The 21,127-nt window shown below is 33.1% G+C and overlaps 2 protein-coding genes across 3 annotated transcripts in view; one reads left to right on the top strand and one right to left on the bottom strand.

Moving 5' to 3' along the window:
• Positions 1-5,558, bottom strand: part of LOC118748407 (activating transcription factor 3) — a 51,177-nt gene extending 45,619 nt beyond the window's left edge. The window contains exon 1 of the mRNA XM_036482796.1: positions 4,202-5,558. The gene's annotated coding sequence lies outside the window, so the exon portion shown is untranslated. The remainder of the gene's footprint in view (positions 1-4,201) is intronic.
• LOC118748412 (somatomedin-B and thrombospondin type-1 domain-containing protein) overlaps positions 1-21,127 on the top strand; it is a 311,093-nt gene that overhangs the window by 95,969 nt on the left and 193,997 nt on the right. The window lies entirely within an intron of this gene.

The raw sequence follows: 21,127 nt of genomic DNA, 5'->3' as shown, positions 1-21,127 counted from the left end.
GCACATCGATCATCATATCATTTGTGGTTTTGTACAGTTTTGTACATAGTCAGAAATAAATTGTAAGATTCACTGTCATTTTCCCCAACGAGAAACGTTTGCTTTTCGTTTGTGACAATTGTACCATATTGTACGTTTTATATGTATGCAAATGTTTCAATTACGTGAAAAATATTTTTCTCTGTAAATTTTCATATCCAATTCAATTAAAAAACCTATTTATTTATTTTTATTCATTGTAGCCATTCGTTTTGTATTTAGTTATTGTATATATGTACATACAAACATATATTTTTCTCTGCACGATTTATTTCGTTTGTTTCGTCTGTAACTACTAAACTACTGTAGTGTACTATCGCCAATGTGAACTCAGCCGGTTTGTTTTCGTATTGTACCGAACTGTTGAAGTAATAAACGAAACGAAATAGTTTTGTAAACTGCAAACTATAAAACATAATATGTACATAATATATTGTTGTAACAGTAATTGGTAAATTTTCCATACAATGAATACATGCATGTTAACATTTTTTTGAATTTTTTTTGCACAAATGTTAAATTTTGAATTGAAACGCTTGCAGAGTATGTACTGTGAATTATTTTTAAAAAGACGCCTGTCAAAAACGCAGCACATAAATAACGCAAGAAATAAATTGTTTTAATTTTGAATTTTCATAACTCGCCTTTACGCCAAAGTAAAAAAGTCTCGTACGTTTTTTTCTACAAATTTATTCCTCCAAAAGTTATTCAAGATTAAAGTGGACATTCTGATACATGCATACGTTGACTTAAAAACGAATTTTAAAGAAGTTTCAAAAATTAACAAAACGGTCCTGTGTCATTAAAATGGAAAATAGAAATTCAGTATGAGCGACTTCTAAATCTTATTATTTTTCAACCGGTCTAATGCATCAGTATGTATGTAAATATGTACCTATGTATGTAGTTATGTATATCAATCAAGTTGAAGTAGCCAGCAAGAAATTTTCGCATCTGTTTCTAATAGAAAACTAAGCTACCAATCAGCTTCCATTTGTGATGTTTTTTTTTTTTAATTTTTCCAGTCACATATTTTTCTTCGAATTTCTTTTTTAAATGGAAATGGAGCTACTTATACTTCATTTGTTTACTGTTAATTCTGGTTGCTACTCACCCATTGCATACTGTGTGGGTGACACAGTCCTCTGTACCTCTGCAGACTGACAAGCTCCAAATTATTATGAAAAATTCAACGACACATTGTTATTGAAATAATTAGCCTACACAAAGTTATTATAAGGTAATGTATCTACCCATCTGTTATTGTAAAACGCCGGCAAATAACGAAAAAGTTTCAGATGTTGATTTTTTTAGGACTTACCAGGAAATTATTTTGGAAAATAAAAAATTGCGAAAATTTCTACCAGAAAAGATATTTAACAAGAGAGATATAAACCATGGATCTTACTTATTATTATAGTAACACTCGACTGGCCGGAGTGAAGAAACGGGGACCGAATGTGAACTTTTGTCGCCCACTATATGCATTTTTGATTTTCATTAATTTCTCAGCTTCCATACAAATATATGTATGAATGTATGTATGTACATACATATGTATAGGCATATCTTTGATCAAATCTCAATACAGGAATCAAGTACAATGTAACTAAAAATGCGCAGTAAATTTTCAACCCATCTGACCCAATTGGTTCCATTCTGTATCTATTGGGTCAACGGCGGAATAGATATATACGCCACGCGTAAAATAAAAATGCTCACTCTTTATGCACACTCCCCATCATCCGCATCCAGCCATACCGACATGCATGTTGTAGTAAATACATTCATATGTACATAGTTATGAGGGTATGTTGTTTATCGAGCTTGAAGACTACATAGTTTTGCGTAGCCAATATACTCAACAAAAGCAAGCAAACAGCGCTTTTTTTGACTTTTGGTGTTGAGAACGTGGCATAGCTCTAAAAAGAACAGTCGTCGTCTTAATATATTTATCGTATGCAAGTCGTTAATTCACTCCTAAATTGTGTGTGCACATATTTGTATATACATATGTACTCGATAGTATAGTGGCTCATATTCGTAGTATACTCACAAGAAGTTGAAAAACCATCCCTCTAAAGATTACTACATTAGGGCTATTCGCGATTCGGTGCATAAGAGCTGACAAATTTATGCAATTGCAGAAATATGCCATGAATTGTGAGCGACCTTTATTAAACTGTCATGGTAAAGCTTTTGCAAAACAATTTTTGTGCATCAGCTTTGGTTTTGTTTATGAATGCAATGCATAGCATTTTTATGCTATGGATTTTAGGTATTGCAAATTTGTCAAGCCATGGCAAATGCAAATGCGTGTATTTTGTTTGTGTATTGCAAATAATTTGCAATACAAATTTGCATTGCAATGATGCTAGGCCATTTGCACCGGATCGCGAATAGCCCTATTCTTTTTCACTTTTAATTTGCCACCCTTGAAGCCATGCTCTGTGTTTGTTCATTGAAAAACACACCATGTTCATTGTACATTGTTGAACATTGCGGCAGTATAATATCCACATACATACATACGTATGTATCTACATATATATGTTCATATTTATGTAGGCAAATGCATTCCAGAGCAACGATGCATTTAGCGCATTCTGCCGGAAATTGGATGAGAACGAACTCCTTTTTCAATGATTTTCATTATTTGTAAAACTACTACGGAACACCTATGGAGTTCTCAGTTTTCGCAAAATGCTAATGCAATTTGAGTTTCATAACGCTCATGTATCAAAATTAATGAAGTGAAAATTTGTGAAAATATATTTTCCCATAACCATTTTATGAATACATAGGTGCTGAAGCATAGTTTTTGTATACATTATTTAAAAAATAGTTTTGAATAAAATCCCAATAGTAAAAGCGTATTTTTCCAAATCTAATATATGTATGTATATATGTATGTATGTATGTATGTATAAACATACATTCAGTAGAGAAAAAACTGGAGGGAGTGCAGAAGTGGAAATTAGCTCCTACGCAAGCAATTGGCAAACGTGCCAAAAATTACGAGAACACTCGGCACACATCAAGCAAATTAAAAAAGAAGATATTCTCTTTCAAATAAGAAAACAAAAAGTGATATGGAAGAAATGTAAATAGCAAATTTATGGCATGCGTTCAAAAAAAAAAAAAACAACCTTAGCAAAATCTTTTACGAACGTCCTGGTGCTCGCACATTTACTAAAAGACTGTCGCAACTCGAAAGTTGTGATTTTCGAGCTAATGATGCCGAGTTGATCGCTATATCAAGCTTCATATTATGTAAATATGTATTGCATGCCTATTTAAAACTTGTGTTGTTTTTGAGTGGAAAGCGAAAATGCATTTCCTTTGTATGCAATGTGTAAATCAATTGAAAACTTAAAACCGTTTCCTGAAAAAAAAACATCATTTGAGGTGTGACATTCTTTTAGTAAGTGTGCGAGATATTTTTTTTGTGTGCATATGTATGTGCATACATATATCGCACACCCTCTTGGAAAGAGGCACAAGTCAAAAATCAGATCCGCATATATATATCGTACCGATTCAACGAAATTAATACAAAAACAAGTTTGACAGTAGTTTTCTAGTTAGAGAATATAATCATGAAGAAACGAATATTTGCATTAATCGGAGATAAATCATATGACTTAATTTTTTTGAGTTGTGCCTCTGTTGAAGAGGGTGTGCGATATGTATGTATGTATTTGTATAGCCGTTTTTTTAAATAAATAGAACAATGAAAATTTCATGATGATGGCTTATTGAAATACAACAAATAAATATAAATGAGTTACGGTTTGAATGGCATACAATTTGAATTTGTTTTATCTGCCCAACACCCACATTCGTATACATTTATACCTATGTATATACATATGTATTTAGTTCGTACGCACATGTGTAGCACATGCCCTGAATATAGTATTTATATATGTATGTACATATGCATAGATATAAATATATTATATGTACATAATTGTGTGTTTATGATTGACTGTTTGTGGACGGGGTGTCTAAAGAAAAACACCTGTTGACTTTTGGGTGGCTGCTGCCTCTGGCACAGCTGCATTTGCATACTTGAAAGACGCACATATAAACAACAGCTAATTTTTTCTTATTCCATGAAATGTCAGAAATGTTTTTTATTGCAAAAATTGGGACTTACCATCTTTCAATAGATTCAAAGTTGGCAATTGAACTTGGATTTTGAGTGTCGGTTTGTTTTGCACAAATACGAATGCACATACATATGTACATATATGCAAATTGCGAAACACCATTCAGGTCACATTATTATCTATTTTTATGTTTTTACTTTTTGATAACTATGGTTTGGGATATTTGAGTTTTTAGATTCTCTAGTACTTTATCACTGAAGAAACTTCTTTGTATAAAAATGTTAATCAAAAACAATTTTTATCAGGCACTTTTTCGTTTGTGATTGAGGCAGTTATAGACCTCATTCCTTGATTCATTTGATCACTATTATTCCATGAATAGCTTTGCTTTTTAACACTGAATGGACAATGGCAACGTTAGCCAACACAAATTGCAAGGCACTTTAATATACGCGTACCGTTCGTTTTCTCAGTGCTCTAGAACGATAATACCTATCTATGAATGCAAATGTAACAATGTTGATTTGCATTTCCGGCGGCTGTTATAGAAAAAGAAGTTCATTTTCAACAGCATTTGCTTTGGTTTTGTTGTATATTTATTATAAGGTATAAAGTAATTAATTCTTGTTTATGACTTAGTATAGTGTTTTTTGTTTTTGTTTTTTTTTTTTACAAAAATGAACCGTAAATGGGGCTGTTAAAGCGCGAGACCGATTCGTTGCGTTCGCGACGAGTACAACACATTAAATAAACGTATGGGCAAATTTTGAATTTGCTTAAAGCGACAACACCTAAACTAACAGCAAAGTCAACGTTGACAACGTCGCCGTCGACAGCGACGACACAATGGAAGTCTATGTACGAAGGCCAGCCGATTGATTCTATTCTAACAGCGATAGCAGCACTATTTGCGTTAGCCCCGACCGAAACATGCGCAGCGGCGACTGCCTTGCCTTCTATGTATGTATGTATATAGATAGAGAGCGGGAGCGTTCAGAATACAGCGGTCAAAATTCACTGAGCTTTGTTCCCCGAGTCAATTGTTTGTGTGTGAACTCGCTACTGCTTGGGTCTGCACGTCGCATGAGAGATTCTTCTACCGCTTTAGTGGTGGTTTTTTCTTTAGTCCAATTTGCTTGACACAGTTCGGCCAGGAATAGACATACGACTCCAGCTACACCATGGAAGTCTGATAGCCAATGTTAAGTTTGGCTAGACCTTAAACCAAGAGTAGTTTTTAGTAAAAAATCGATGGGAAAGCGCTTCACGAGAAGCTAAGTTTCGCGTGACTATTAAAGTTATTGTATAAAAGAGGGAATCGCTAGATGTTTGTAATTGCGAGCGCTGTTTTACTTTGAACGACCGAGTCCAGCGCACAATAAGAACTGACATTTTATGGAGCAGCAATACAGCCGAAACAGTTGAATGTCGAACAAAATACCGAAGTAGAAAAGCGAACTAAGTCACCAAAAGCAAAAAGCTCTGGAGTGATGCACTTCTGCAGAGAAATGAAGCTACAACACAAACAAACGTAAACCGAAAACATGCGAAAATGTAAACAACGAAAAACATTTTACGAAACTTTGCGGCAATGTAGGATTGTAGTATGTCTGCTTATTTGGGATATCTTTGTATACACTTATGTTTGTATGTACATATACATATACAAAGATGTGTACATATACATATATACATATACTTATGTAGGCGCTTAATTGAATATACATTTGTACTTACGTAGCTATGTGTAGATTCATAAATACATATACGCATACATATGTATGTGTTTAAATATGTGTATGTGCATACATATGTACATACAAACATACGCATAACGACAAAAATGTGTATATGTACATACATGTGTATGTACTTACATATATATCCCACCCATTGATCAAATGTGCATTAACTCAAAATTTTCCACTTTTGATATTCGTAAGAAAAATTCTCTAATTATACATATATTTACCTTCCACCAAAAACTCGTGCAATGTTTTGTTGCAAAAAAAACACAATAAAGTCATCCTCCACCATACGCTAAGCATGTCCTCAGACATAGGGCTGGTTTCTCCAACTCAACTTAACTTAGTTTAGCCATTTTTTGGACTTAAGTCAAAAGTTAGCCTATCTTTTACACAGCTTATTCTTGACCAAGTCTAAAAAATTGGCTAAACTAAGTTGAGTTGGAGAAACCAGCCCATAGTGTTTTTCGTTTTCTGACAAATTTTGGTAAATTTTGAGATAATACAATTTTGAAGAATTTGTGTCTAGGTTGGCGTAGCTTTGTGACCCAAACGAAATGAAACGAAACGAAGCAAGCTAAGTAAGTTCGAACCGAATAATGCCGAATAAATTTTTGCTACAAACGATAATGCGTGCTTGCCTGCGTTAGGTGTTCGCCAAAGAACTGCACAGAGGGGCGCGTCAACTGAAACGAGGAGATGGCAAAGTTTAGCGTTGGCGAAGCCACTAGGTGCTTTTTGCTTTTTGTGTGTGGGGGAGACGTAAAGAGCAAACAAAATAAATGCCAAACGCCATAGTGCGTACGTAACACACACTTTCATATATGAGCAAATATTTTCATTTGCGTTTCTATGTGTTTTTAGTGTTGCATGCATTAGTCGAAAACCTATAGCCAAATATATGCATGTATACATGTACACACATACATACATATATCTAACAAGTGTACATATGTATGCAAATATATTAAATAATCTCAACACTAAGAGGTGCATTCATACTTATGTACGTATGTACTACAAACCATATTCAAATTATTCGTTGAATCTTTGAAAGCATACCCAATATTATTAAAAACAGGGACCGTAATCATTATAAGCCAAATAATTTAAATCAGCATTTAATCATGATTTTATGATTTTTATTTTTTTCGCTCAGAGATAATTATTATTAGAGTTTTTCTGCAAACCAAACATGACAAGCGATGACGGAAATTCGTTCCAAAATAAATCATTATTATTAGAGAGTTGACATTATGGAGGTTAATTGACCTCGGATTCGGGTTCAGCGAATCTAAAACCCCGTATATATGAATTTTCTGGTTTATTTAATGAATCTTTCACTATTTGACCTTGAAATGACCTCGAATCCGAAGTGATGGAGGTTAACAGACCTCGAATTAGCATTCAGCGCGTTGTATAACATAGGGATATAAAGGTTTGGTGCAATATACAAAAACTAATTTTTATAAACCTATGATATTTATAAAATTTAAAAGGCCATCCGAGGAAAATCTCACGAGTTGTTACAATGGAGGCACATCTTAAAAAAATGCATTCTCTTCAGTATAAATAACAAGGTTGCAACGCGAAATTGTATTTAAATGAAAATTTGAAATAGATATGCTATAAGAAGTGCAAATGACCACTCATGCTCATATACCCGTAGTTGCGTATGTAACGTATACGCCCCGTTGCAACATACGCAGTCATCTAAAACGTTTATCCCCGCGCCTTACTTAAAAGTCATATTATTTAAAAGTAAAAAGTGGCATGGGAGATTTTTACACATTATTCCTTATGCACATATGTATATGTACATATATTACTTTCTTCATGTATATAACAATTTTAGAATAAATTTCGAGTTTGCCAATATAAATTGTAAAAATTGAATTTTGGTTTCTCAAATCATAGTCATCTTTTATGGGGAAAAATAAAATGCAATGTTAATTATTAACTTAGAACGAAAAATTCAAAATCACAAAATAATCAATTAATATAATTATTTTTGATCGAAAAAATAAAAACCAAATATTAATTGTTTTTTTTTTTCACCGACACAAAAAAGTGGTGTGTGCTTTTACGCAGATCCACCTACCGATTTGTATTTCGAACCACTGATTTCGAATCTGAGATCCGTTTGACTCGTCCACCCTCAAAATTTCGACTCTAGTTAAATTCACCGACCAATGTTTTGTGTGCCGGTGTTTTTATTGGTTCAACTCGAAAAAGGAAAATCCTTGTAGTTTCCAATAGGACGTACGGATAGAATTACATATGCGAGTATAGTCAATATTGTTTTACGACGCTTACATGCTGATTTTTTAGTTGAAATTAATGATTATTTTCCGTCAATGTTCAAAAACGGTTTTTGGATTTGATGATTTTTACAGCTCTTGAGCCGCTTGTATGGAGTTATTCTGAGAAAAATGCAAATCTCTCAGTCACTTAGCTCCACCAGATTCTCCTCCAAAAGGCTGTGTGTGTGTTTAATCCAGTAATTTCTCTAAACAACAATTTAAAATTTCCTTTTTACGATTCCCTTTTACTAAAACGCACGAAACACTTTGGGAGCAAAACAAGATGCAAACATTGTATTGGGTTGCTAATCGTCAATGCGGACGGTTAACTCACAAGGTGGTGAGATAGTCTGGCTAGCAGTTCAATTGTTTAATTTCAACATTAGAGAATTAGCTACCTACTTTATCTTTGTTAATTGTGGTGTTAACCATGAATGCTTCGCTCATTGAGGCAGCGCCGAAAAGAGTGAACTGAGCGGCTGGGGCACATCTGACGTTGAACATACATTCATATATACATATACAAATACAAAAACGAGTCCGGTATCTATGTGTTTGTCATTGATGGATTTTACATTAATTTCGGGACATTTTGGCCAAGCTGCATCAAAAACGAAATTGCTTTCTTACACCAGATACATACATACTTATATACATATGAGTTTAAATGTATGGTTGTATGTATTTTTTTTGTTTTTGGTTTTTTACGAGGAGGAAGCATCGAAAGCCAAACCCCGTCAGTGTGCGGCTTTAACCCGAACTAAACCTCCTACCGTCCAAGTACCGATCCCCCCGGTACTACCGTAAAATATTTCGTTGGGAGAGTCGGTCACTTCGTACCCTCCCGCCGTGTCATGTTCACCTATTTTTCCGCACTTCTTACCTTCTTACCATAGATCTTCTTATGCCATCTTCCAGTCTTATGTCTGTATGTATGCAGGTACTACATTTGTACATACCCTGCAGGAAACTTAATTAATTTAAAGGTAATGTATAAACTACTTTATTTTCAATGATAACTAATTGAAGTTCTCGCTACTTTACCTGCAACGAACTCATTTATTTAACATGGCGATGTCCTAGGAAGCAGTCAAATACCTTTTCCTGCATGTAATTTCAACTAATTTGAAATGCATTTGGATTAAACAACTTTAAGGTCAGTCGTTTGAATTCGCTTTCGTTCTGCACTTCATAGATGCTTTTTCTTAATGAAAAAAAAACCCGAAATTAAAAATTTAAAATTAAATGTTTCGCCTAATGAGATTTGAACATATGTTTCTTTTGAAAACGCTTGCGTTCTGCGCTTCACAGTTGCTTTTTCATACTCCCAAGACACAAATTGTTTCTTTGAGTAAAAAATGTATCAAAATTCGAAACATTTACTCATTGCATTTGTTTAAGTTAAATTAGTTGATGAACAAAAAAATCACTTTCTTCCATCAGGATACATATCTACTATTTCATACATATACAGCTCCAAAAATATTCACTGTAGCAGTAATAGCAGTGTTAAAACACTTAAAATATTAGTGTGCGAAAACGTTTAACCCACACTCGTACATTTTGTTTGAGTGGGTTAAAAGCATGACTTTGTTTTCATATCTTTCAAGTTTGTGTGCATAAACATTCTTTGGAGAGCACTTAAAAACAAAAAAAAAGACTGATAAAGAGAGCGTTAATGTCGAGACCAGCTTTTTATTTAATTTTAGGCGTTTTAAGCATTTCTTATAAAATGAGTAAGCGAACCATCAACAAAATTTTCGAATCAATACACACATACATATGCACATAAATACAGATGCATACGCAGTATATGTAGGTATGTATGTACATGTACAATTACAAACATGCATATCTACAATAATGTTTATTTAAATAGTACTTCAATATGCATACATATGTACCTATGTATGTATGAATGTGTGAATGTATGTACATATCAATAATTAAGTGCCGGCTTTTTCTATTTGAGCTATTTTATCTGCCATTGTTACGGTTAAGATATTTATGTGAGAAGGAGACGAAAAGTTATAATTGTGGACAAACAAAAAAGTTAGAACACTTTGCGACTAAGGCAACAATCAGTTAACTTTGTTTGTATGTACTATATATGCACATACAATTATAGTAGACAGAGATATATATATGTATGCACATATAATAAAAACATTTTTAACAACCTTGAAATCAAAAAATGAAAGAATAATTAGTTTAGGTTTAAAGCTGTATGTCTTATCAGTTTACTTACACAAAAGTACAGCGTGTCTATGGAGACTTTGTGGCACTATGTCATTATTCGCATTGTTACTACAAAGTATACATGCATACGTATGTATGTAATATGTATGTTGTATAAAATTTTAATTTGCTGATATGAAATATTTTTGTGAATTAAATATCTGTCATTTCAGTTAATCAACTTCTGATTTATCATACGATCATACTTGTACAAGTAAATATGTTTGTACATTAGGGAAGAGTAATTTAATTTAGAAAAAAAGTGTATGGAATATTCTAATTCTACTTACTTTCGATTCTAATCAAAATTGGTGAACAAACTATGTATGTATGTATAAACCATAAATGATTTTCATTCTCCCAATTTTTAAAAGAAAAATCAGTGTAATAATTTTTTCCTGATCGAAATCAATTGTTCATCTACAAAATTTTGTGTTTTCTTCATACAATATACTGCGTTTTCGTTTGAAAATTGGTAGGGTTAAACGTGACTTTTGGTATATAGTTCTTTCTCAATTTTTGCTAAGAATTAATAGTAGAATTTGCATTTGCTATACATACACTTTCTTCGAAAACTTTGCTCCGAACAAATTACTCCAACCTAATGTATATACATACATACATACTTGTTAAATTCACATTTTTTAAATCAAAGGTTTTCATGCACGGAGGGGTAGATCTCTTGACGATAAAGCAGTAAGATATGAACAATAAACTATTCGTATCCACATGTACATATGTAGTATGTATCTTAATAATTTCGAAATCGCAAATAAACACTAAAATTATCATATTATAATTTACTACTACTATTGTTTTCATTATTCTGTCAAATATTGAAATTGCGAGGGAAAAAGTTTTTGAGAGACGATCTCTGGTGCACATGCCGGCGCACAACTACAACTACCACACATACATATGTATGTATATGCCTACATGCGTATACAATGCAATGAAATGAGCTTATTCCTCTGATATTTACTTGTTACGTTCTCAGAGCTCATGGAACGTCTCTCTTTCGCAATCTCTCATAACATAAACTTGAAAATGAATTCGGCATTAACGATTGTCGGTCGCCGATCGTCATATAAACAAGTGCGGCAGTCAGTTGGTCGCTATGTCGACCGCCGGGCTGTTGATTTTGCTAGATGTGCCGTTCTAATGGGCTAACAGCAAACCCATTATAAAACAGTATGTGCATTCATGGCAATGTGGATGAAGCGGGCTCCGGGTTGGGGAGGGGAATCTATAAGAAAATCGCTACTTACATACATATATTTAAAACGAATCGTCCGTCCGTCCGTCAATGAGCCGTCTCGTCTATTTGTCGACTAGCCCATTTACCAATCGGTATTCCCACCGAAACCCCCTCAAAACCATTCTGCATCGGCATTTCTGCTGGCACACAATTCGTTTAGTGCCCCACCTCATTCAAGCACTTTAAGTTCTCTTTACCCGCCTGTCATCTCTCGTGAGCCCACAACATTGTGTTGAAAAGCATTTAGCGACGAACCGACAAGCTAGCTAGCTGTTCATGGAGTTGTCGACGGATCGCGGGTAACAGGGACTGTAGAAAATACATATGTATGTACATACAAGAAAAGAAACAAATCGACAGTCAAAGCGTTCGTGAATGTGAAAATTCTATTTTTAGCGAACTCTCTCATCATTGCTTACCTCTGATTTGCCAGCGATCACGACATCGTTTTATATGATTGGCCACGAGTCACTGTTGCTGCCAACTGTAAAGTCGGCCGTGCGGCCGCCGACGTTATAGACCCATAGCCAATGTTAAAAACACATACAAAACAACTTTAGTCATATCAACAAAAACAAAATCGCTATTATAAAACAAAAAAATTGCAGAAAAATCGTATGCCACTCGGCAGCATGTGATTGGATTGATGAGGGGATTAGGGAGGGTTGCGTCTAACCTCACGAAGAAGATTGACGACCAAGCGAATATTCTAACAGCAATAGCAACAACAGCGAAACGATGCAAATTAATAAGCCGACGAGCTAAAGTAAAGTGAATTATAATAACCGCTTCAACTGACTTTGCTTTTAATTTTGCCAATGTGGTTGATGTTTTTTTTTCGTTTTGTTTTATTTGTTTTCAATTTTGTTTGTTTATATATATGTACTTGTGTACTATGCACATACATACATTTGTATGCTCGGTTTCGTGCGCTTTGTATCAGTGATTTCTCCTTTCCCTCTCTAAATCTTACTCGTACAACGTAAAGACGCATTGAATATCCAACAAATCTGTTCGTTCTCACCAGCACAAACAGTACAATTTCCACTGTCAGAGTAAACTCATCCTCAACTTCAAATAAATTTGTCATTCACATTCCCTCGGGTTCTGATGGGGTGTCAATAGCGCTATCGTCTGGTCGCCTGATACTGTTAAGCAATACATGAGTGATTCGATGCGAATATTCTTCACTACATTGCAATGAGTCACGTTTGTTACCAGTGTGTCTGCTCAGGTATTAGTGGGTGGGGATTCGCCTAGGCACGACCCACTAGGCTTTGCGTTTGTATTGGCCATCTTTTAATTGAAGTAACCTACATATGTACATACATACATACATACAAAGCGGAGATTCTACTATAAAACTATACAAACGCAGTTTCATTTCCGTGTGCTTGTATGCTTGAACAGAGAAAATTTGAGACTTTAGTTTTTGCAGGCATTTCTAAATCCATGGCAAATTCATATAAGGTGGTAAGGGATAGCAGGAGCACAAAAACAAAAACTTCCATGTAAATATTTTCTTTTTGCTTTTGTGGCGTTAAAAATGTTAATTTGACATTCTAAGCCGTGAGGCGAAATATACACTCAAAATCAGCTGATCTGGTAACACCACCTATATACATAAATTCGCCTTGTCTAAAACATTCTAAATAAATCAAGCAGGGTTGATCAGAAGCATTTCTAAGCACTAGGTTTCGAAGGCATTTCTTAAGACATTCTTAATTAAAATGTCCAGCGTTAAATACGGACTTGCTCACCCTTTTTCCCTAAACTACTTTTAAAAATGGAATATTTTAAAAATCATTGGTCAAAATATTTAAGAATTAAATAAAAAGTTGTTTAACTCAACTATGCCAGTTTAAGTATTAAGAAATCAGTCTGTGCCCAAAATTTGAGCCAAATCGATGGCTTCTTGTAACGTTTAATTAGTCGTATAAAGAATTTTCGTGAAATTTTCGGAGCTTTGCTCTATTTTTCTATATAACTGGCCGTCCCCATAGGATAAAATTTATTGCTGTCCAGCTGTCATTTTGGTCGCTAGATATAAATTATATCAGTGGCAATATTTGTGTGGGCTGTTTATATCTTGATATAAGCATCTGTGAGATAGCTTCTAAAACGTATTTTTGCCGGATTTAATCACTTAAAAAATTTAGAAAATAGGCTATTTTACATCCAATTACATAATAACAAATATTTTAAAAGAAAACAGTTCAATGTTGGCTTTTATATTAAAATATCAATAATGTTGCCGCCACGAAGTTTTCGTGCAAATGAAAATGTAGCTGTCAAACTACCAAATTGCCGGCAATAGATGGCAAGATATAAGCTCTGATATATATTGCTCTTGAAGAGCAATGAGCGGTCTCCATTGGCAAATTATATTCTGACATATGTATCAAGATATAAACTTTATCCTGTGGAGACGGGCAGTAACGTATGTATGTCTGAGGTGCTCTGCACTCACATAATGAATGCCAAAGATCTGTACCTTAAATATGGTAGTAACATAACATAGACATGTCTCAAAGGATATGTCTGTTAGCTTTTCAGCAAAAAAGTGAGCGCGCAGACGCGACATAACATTGCTGCCAAAGCCGATTTTTTCACACTGCGAGTGTAGTAAGCTTTCGACCGCATTATATAATAAACATTTGTATATGTACATTTACATACATACATACTTCGGTATACATACATATATGTACAGAGTTTATGAGTCCATGTACATTGCATGTACATTTGTAAAGCTTGTAATGCGGTTCGTGCACGCACGCAAACCATTTACATACTTTCATGATATAAATTCCAATGGCAGCGTTTGTGCAATCCTGATGGTATATGTTAGTACATGCATACATACATACATAAAAAATACATAGAAGGGAAATTCAGCTAGCCACTATTGGGTCAGAGAATGCTGGCGCCACTTTAATATTGTGTAAAATAATTTGTAAATGCTTCTTGTTGTTAGCTATGAAAGCTCTCCTTGTAGTCGTTATCCTGTCACACAAAGTATGAACTTTATACATACATATGTATTTAAGTGCGTATAATGACCGTATGATGAGTGGTAACCCAAACAAGTTTTTATGAAAAAAATCATCTACATATAAAATTTCACACTGATCGGAAGATTTACAGGTTGCGACTATTTCTAAAGTAAAATAATTATGATTACATAATATGTATAATATAAAAACTAGTTGGCATTTTGCGTCAGGTGATTTTGTTTCAAAAACGCTATTGATGATCCGAATCGTCGAATACATCAATTACGAAGTTACAGTAATTTTTCAGTTTCGATAAAAAGCTAATACATATTTTTTTAGTTCATACAAAGCACGGCGACCTTAATACATATACAGTGACTCAAACAAGTGGCCACGTGTTGATTTATTTTTTTTTTAAATGTTCATAATGTTTTTCGAGCTAAATTTTTTTTTTATTTTTCTATAAAAATATTGTCCGAGCTTTAACCAAAACCATATAAATCACAATACGAACTTTATACAAAATTTGAGAAAATTCAACAGTCATCAAAATTTTAACTTTTTAATCTGAATCTTTAGAGCGTTTTTGGGTATGCAGCCCATACAATTTTAGTCTTATGAATTGCATGTTTCAACCGGTTAAAAAATCAAGTTGAGTTTTGATATTTTTTTTATCGTTTTTCCGTTTTTTTTTTTTTAGATTACAAGTGCAATTTATGAAAACTGGCTTTGAGTTTTTGGCATTGTGCTGCAAATAGTCTTCCGCATTTTATTTCATAAGAAACTCATGCTTATATGAAAAAATTCGTCAGCAAAAAAAAAAACGAATATTATTACAAATCAGTGCAATTTTTTAGCCGCTTGTAACTTGTACTTGGCATACATATTATGAGTGTGTACATTTTATATACGAGTGATTTAAGTGCATATACATATGTATGTGTTTTGTTGTGCAAATAATTTTGGGCTTGTATAGGATTTTTTTTGCAAATCATGAGAGCCTTAGTCCTTTAGTCTTTTATTTTATCAATAGCCGTGTTTTATTTGTCCAGAAATTTAAGCTATTAGCTTATTTTGTATGGAGGACTTACCCAACATAATTATATTGGCTTATGAAAAGCTATCTTGGCTTGTATATTGAACAAGGGGCGTTGCCATTCAGCATCAGAAATTTTCTCCTTCAGCCAATCAGAAAGAGGCAAAAACTTACTTTGACACTAATTGCAATCAAACAACTGTCAAAATTAGGCTAACATAGGAAATAAGCTAATTTCGTTTTATTTGACCAAGATTTAGCTATTTGCTTGTGATGGTTGAATAAAACATGCCTAATATAGTAGTATTGCTAGAAAATTTGAAAAACTCTGCAATGTGTCTTAATAAAATATAAATTGTTAATTCGCTTCTTCCCCATATATATGACACTACACCGTTTGTCGGTTTATGCCAACTCTAAGAAACTTCGCTAATCTCCTATCAAAATTCCACCTGTTGTTCACCCCAAGTATAGATAATTTGCTTTCGCTGCCCATTCATGAGTTGTTCGCAGAATCTTTTCAACGGAGCGCCATCATTCAAGCGTATGACAATCATTGTATTTTGCACCAAAAATATGAGCATTACTTGAATATCTAGTTTTGTGGCTTTCACTATAAAAAGTGTAGAAATTCCGAAGACTTCTTTGTGGATCCATTAAAGCTTATCCGCTAAAATTGGGCAATCGGTTTGGCCGGTAATTACATTATAGATACATGAAAGAGAGAGGACAGTCCTTCTCTTTTCCAGATTTGATCTATTGTGCCCCTTTGGTTGTTTAGTATACTACACAAGAATTGTATTAACGCAGCTGAAAAGTGAAGGATTGCGCAAAGGCCTATCTGCTTATACTGTAATGCTTTTTCAATTACCTGAGCTAGACAATCTACTGCAGCAGTAGTAGATTTCCCGGATTGAAATGCTTGTTGGCCTTTACGTATAGGCTTGACCTTCAAATGGGTATATGATGCAAGTAATAATTATCTTAGTTTACCAGATATCTGAAAGTTTTGAGAACTTAACGTATACATACATTCTTGTTGAAAATGTTTTTTTTTTTTTTTGTTAGCCAGCCTAATGTACACATGTATCATTACAATATTTACATGACATGAAAACGCTAATCGAAGCTAAACAAAATTAACAAAGTCTACTTAATAAAGCAGGTGCTTAATTTTGTTAAACATATTACTACTTATATATGTACACTTCAAAAAACGTTTTCATTGGCTTGCCAGTCAGATTTATTTAGTATAAAATTAGCCAATCAGAAAAATTGCTTGCATTCGCTGTGTTGTTTGTCTTTAAGCAGAATGTCTCATGGGCCCAGTTGTCGATGCTGTCAAATAAATCGAAATATCACTCGTTTAGTAAATAAATATATGTTTGTATACTAGAGTTGTCAAACTATCGATGGCAGTTTAAATTTTTTTAGGCTATCAATACTCATTGATAGTTTTTCTTATACTATCAAAAATATCGAAAGTTTAGTAAGACTATCGAACTATTGTTGGTAATACCTGAATTTTTTAATTTGAATTAAAAATTTTGTTTTTTTTAGTGTGATGCCGACGTCATATTCAAATATGCACGCATTTAGGCCAAAATACATACATATGTTAATCGTAAATCCTGTTTTGTTTGTATAACTTGTGTTTGTTTTTGAACTTTGAAAGATAAGTATTTTGGCTAAGCAGTTACTTAATTTTGAATTATTATAACTTTTATAAGATAATATTTATTTCACTATCATCCTGTAAAAACAAAGCAACCTAACTGATTTAGCGCTATCGATAGTGCTATCGATAGTTTTGTTTTTTTCGAGACTATCGTGAATATTGATAATTTTTCTGAGAACTATCAAAACTATCGATGGAGTGACTATCGATTGTTTGACACCTCTATTGTATACAATTTTTGCGCTGGCAAATAATGATTTAATTATTCGGTTGCACAACTTAGTAACTTAACTAAACACTTACATAGTTAAGGACGATGCATAGAACAAATCTCTATGTTTTTCTGCTCTGCATTTGCAGCGTTTATTTGTTAAATATCTCAAACTAAATCAAAAACACTCGCAACTCAAAATTTTAAAAAATTTATCTTTTTCCATAAAATCGTTCCCAGACCATATATATAACGTACGACCAAAACTTATTCATCACCGTATTATTTAACTGGAAAAATATTTTAATACAGTTTTGGTTTGCTTGCAACAGGTTTTTGCCTCTCCTGAACATTTGGTATTTTTTTTTTATTTACGATACGATATGTACAATAACGAGCACTAAAGATTTTTATTACATTATATCAATACATACTAAATTTCGTAACTAGATAATGCAAATGTTGTATTTATATAAACTCATGGAAATAGTATACGCTTTTAAAATTCTACTGTGACGGCGATTGTATTTTTATGAGAATCTGTTTTTCATAGCAGAAATACACTTGGATGTTTGCCATTGCTTGCCGACGGGCGATCGCTATTAGAAAAACTTTATTGTTTTTTATTCGACATAAAATTCATGTTTTTTTGCGTTGAAAATTAGTTTAAAAACAATATTAAGAAAAAAAGTTTCAATGGAAATTTTAGTAAAGTAACGTCACGTCACATACTTCAGCTCATCAACCTTAAATATTTTACCCAATTCCCAGAGTTTTTAAATTTTAAAGTTTTCATTTTATTTTTCAAGATTTTTTAACCCAGGCCCTGCGGAGTGGTAGCGCGCACTGCTAACCAGTACACCACATCGGCCGCCAGGAGTTAAAATAACTTAATAGCTAAACAATAATTTTTAAAAAAGCTTTCTATGTAAACATGAACCAAATCGGACCATAAATGCGAGGTTTCCAAATAAATAAACTGGCTAGATGACTTCGCCTGGTGCTACGGGGCGTATACGTTACATACGCAACTACGAGTGCTTATTTTTACTTTTTCAAAATTTCATTTAAATACAATTTCGCGTTGGAATCTTGTCTTTATACAAAACCGAAGATAATGCATTTTCTAATCCAAAAACAGGTTTTTGTGTGAGATTTGCTCATATACACAGCAAGTTGAATAAAAGCTTGTTAAAAAATAAATAAATTTAGATAACGATAAACAAATATTTTTGGCTGGAACGTTCGCTGAAAGGACCTATATTTTACAACATTTGAGGTTGAATGTTTGCATACATATGGAGATATATGTATGTACACAAGGGTCATTTCCAAACAAAGAGCTATTTTTTTTATCCAACTTCAACATTAGGCTGATTATATTTCAAGTCATGCATGGTGAATGGGTACGAAATTCGAAATCAAGTTTAATATGAGTTTTCATGTTTTTTTTTTCCAAACAAAAATTCGCTGAGTTACGAACATCTGAAATTTTTAGGACAAGGTGTGGTTTTATTGAAAAACGGCTGTCAATTTTTTTCAAATCTTTCTAGTTTATAATAATAATAGTAATATTTTTCAATTTTTGATTGTATGTACATGTGCTTTTGATACGCTATATTTGCATAATTCCAAATTTTAAAAATTAGGAAAATTAACAAAATGGCGGCCTTATTTGGAAAAACCGAAAGACTCAATGTTCTCAAAAACTTAACTTTTATTTTCTTTAAAAATTATTTGTGATTACTAGGTAAAAAAGAGAACTTTTTCCAGAAGGTTTGGTGCCCGATAAGACGCCTCGAAAGTCCTAAGAATTTTTTTTTTCTGAAAATAAGAAGACTCAGTGTTTTGGGTAATGTAGCGCCATATGTTATTCATTATGTTTCTTGATCTCAGTAGTATTTTGCATGCTCCTTTTTACAAATTTGAAAATTTAAAACTATGAAAATAAACAAAATGGCAGAAATTTTTTGAAAGAACAAAAAACTTGATTTTCTCAAAATCATAACTTTTTCTTATTTTAAAATTTTATTTGAAGTAAATACGTGTTTTGACTCCTGTTCGCTTTTGCGTACGATTACGGTTCTTATTATTTTTACCGAGTGACCACAAAAAGAAATCAATAAAAAAATTATAGTTTTGCGAAAATCGAGTTCTTAGATTTTTCATTAAGTTTCCACCATGTTGTTTATTTTCAAGGTTTTTTAAATTTTCAAACTCATAACCAAAGAGGATGAAAAATACTACTGAGGTCAAAATACCGAATGTGTATATGAATAACATATGGGCGCTACATTACCCAAAATACTGAATTTTCTTATTTTCAAAAAAAGAAAAAAAAAACGTATTGGAAAAAGTTTTAATTTTATCTAGTAACCACAAACAAATTTTCAAGACAATAAAAAATTATGTTTTTGAGAAAATTTAGTCTTTTGATTTTTCCAAAAGTGGCCGCCATTTTGTTAATTTTCAAAATTTTTAAAATTTTCAAGTAAGCGAATATAGAGCATCAACAGCACTTCTGCAATCAAAAACCCGAATTGAAAAATATTGATTTTGAAAAAATTAGAAGGATTTGAAAAAAATTTCAAGTCGTTTTTTTGCAAACCCAAAGTTTGCTCTAAAAATTGTCAGATGTTCGAAACTCAGCGAAATCTTTTTTTCGCAAAACTGAAAAATACGTGTCTCTTTAACTCCCTGTATGAATTGAAATAGAATCAGCCATTAGCTTATCTGATAAATGATTTTCAAAGTTATATGCAAGTGTTTGAAAAGCATGAATTTAATGCTAAAAATCAGTACAACACTTATCGGTTCATATACTTTTTTCTAGCAGTTTCTAAACCTATTTATTTTTTTCGTTTAATAATAATAAATTGGCGCTTACACATATGTTAGTGTTTGGCCGAGCTTCTCCTCCGATTTGTGGAGTTTTACGCCGACTCCGAACGGCGATTGTGTTTTTATGAGAAGCTGTTTATCATGGCAGAAATACAGTCGGCGGTTTGCCGTTGCCTGGGGCGATCGCTATTAAGAAAAAACCTTTTTAACAGCGGCCGCTTACTCTTTTAATAAGTGACATTCTGGAAAATACGAAATAGGAAGAGGATAGATAAAATCTTAAAAAAAATACCTGCCATGTACACTTTGTTTTGAAATGACCCATATATGTACATATGTATTAACATACAAATATATGTGTGTAAGTGTCAACAGTTAAAATATACATATACTGTGAGTTATGCTTTCCGCATCTATATAATATATATGTATATGCCAAGTTATGTATATTGTCTTGTAAGTAAGCGTGAACTGAGCATTATAATTTCGAGATTTCTTAAGCTGTTTTTGAATTACAAACTTTTTTTTTGCATTAATTCAATTAATAGAGTTCTTTACATACATACATAAATTATGTCAACAAATAAGGCGACCGAAAATAAATTATGAGTAAAAATAGCATGTCTCGTTTTTTGTAATCGGCATTCAAGGTTATAAACACTGTGTA

This window comes from Rhagoletis pomonella, unplaced genomic scaffold (assembly GCF_013731165.1).
Source record: "Rhagoletis pomonella isolate Grant_MI unplaced genomic scaffold, Rhpom_1.0 Rhpom_scaffold_00013, whole genome shotgun sequence".
Taxonomy (NCBI): domain Eukaryota; kingdom Metazoa; phylum Arthropoda; class Insecta; order Diptera; family Tephritidae; genus Rhagoletis; species Rhagoletis pomonella.
The sequence above is the reverse complement of the archived record's forward strand: the minus strand, read 5'-3'. Positions and strand labels throughout refer to the sequence as shown.